Source organism: Rhincodon typus, chromosome 5 (genome assembly GCF_021869965.1).
Source record: "Rhincodon typus isolate 14 chromosome 5, sRhiTyp1.1, whole genome shotgun sequence".
NCBI lineage: Eukaryota > Metazoa > Chordata > Chondrichthyes > Orectolobiformes > Rhincodontidae > Rhincodon > Rhincodon typus.
Window position 1 is genome coordinate 21,921,475 of NC_063336.1, and position 1,573 is coordinate 21,923,047.

At 50.5% G+C, this 1,573-nt stretch overlaps 1 protein-coding gene across 1 annotated transcript in view; it reads right to left on the minus strand.

The window, feature by feature from the left end:
- Window positions 1–1,039: 1,039 nt before the first annotated feature.
- LOC125483123 (SHC-transforming protein 1-like) overlaps window positions 1,040–1,573 on the minus strand; it is a 6,568-nt gene continuing 6,034 nt past the window's right edge. The window contains exon 5 of the mRNA XM_048596829.1: window positions 1,040–1,573. This exon is cut by the window's right edge and continues 1,263 nt beyond it. The gene's annotated coding sequence lies outside the window, so the exon portion shown is untranslated.

A 1,573-nucleotide genomic window follows, 5' to 3' on the forward strand; every position in this document is an offset into this window, starting at 1 on the left:
CTCTCACACGCTCCCCCTCTCTCTCACACGCTCCCCCTCTCTCTCAAACGCTCCCCCTCTCTCTCTCTTTCTCACGCTCCCTCTCTCTCTCACGCTCTCTCTCTCACACGCTCTCTCTCTCACACGCTCTCTCTCTCACATGCACACACTCACTCTCACACATGCGTGCAGTGTGCTGCTGCCTCACAGCACCAGGGACCCGGGTTCAATTCCATCCTTGGGGTGACTGTGTGGAGTTTGCACATTCTCCCTGTGTTTGCGTGGGTTTCCTCTGGGTGCTCCGGTTTCCTCCCACAGTCCAAAGATGTGCAGGTTAGGGTGGATTGGCCGTGCTAAATTGTCCCGTAGTGCCCAGTGATGTGCAGGTTAGGGTGGATTGGCCATGCTAAATTGTCCCGTAGTGCCCAGTGATGTGCAGGTTAGGGTGGATTGGCCGTGCTAAATTGTCCCGTAGTGCCCAGGGCTGTGCGGGTTAGGGTGGGTCAGCCATGGGAAATGCAGGGTTACAGGGATAGTGTAAGAGGTGGGGTCTGGGTGGGACACTGTTGGGAGGGCTGGTGCAGACTCGATGGGCCAAACAGCCTTCTGTGATTTGTTCCTATCCTGACTTGGAAATATCTCAGCCGTCCCTTCAGGGTCCAAAGTCGTCCGAGAGTCTTTGGTAGCTCCTTGTGACAGAGGCAGTTTTTTCTTTTGAGTTTTTTCTTTATCGTTCAGTCAGAGGTAGATAGATCGTTACCAAGTGTGGAGACAAGACATTATCTGCTCACTGCCCAGCCTTCTCAAGGCGGAACTGGGACGAGCGGTCGCAGGCGGCGAAATCCTCGTCCCATGAGAAGAAGAAACCACTTGCTGAATCTGTGCACTAACCACGCTTCGACGTACCAGGTCCCTCCGCACGCTGCTTCCCCTTCAAAACAATTCCAATGCCTGAAAGCCGGAACACCTCCTGAAGCAGGCAATGGGAGCGTTATTTTTACCTAACCTCTCTCTCGCGACTCACGCCGATTCACTCCAGATTCCAAAAATACGCAAATCCTCGAGAAAACACATTCTTCAGAAATAAAAACAAAACCCGTGCATGTCCATTAAATTCTCTGGGTAGGGGTCCGTGTCAGTTGTGGGGAATATGGAATAGAGTCAGGAGTACAGACTGGGGTTTGGAATACATGGTAATGGTAATGTACATATGGATACAAGGAACAAAAAGGAGGATTTGGAGTAATTAGGGAACTAAAATACACCATTTACAAGTCACTTAGACAAATGATCGAACTTGCAAAAAGAAAAAGAAACAAAACAGCCAAGCCACTCGGCCAGTTCAAGGCACATTGCTTTCACCGCGAATAACCCCGAGAAACAAAACCTTTTGTGCTTTTCCTCGTGTGCTCAAGAGAAGAGACCTTCGGAAGATTTCTCGGATTGGGAAATCACTTGGCTTCTCCCCGCCTCATGTTGAATTTATCCCTCCCCCCCACTTCTCCTCCCTTTGGGGGAAAAGAGGGCAGTGGGATCTGAGAGTTCAGGAACTGATCTCTCACACAGACACACACACACACACACAAAAACTGAA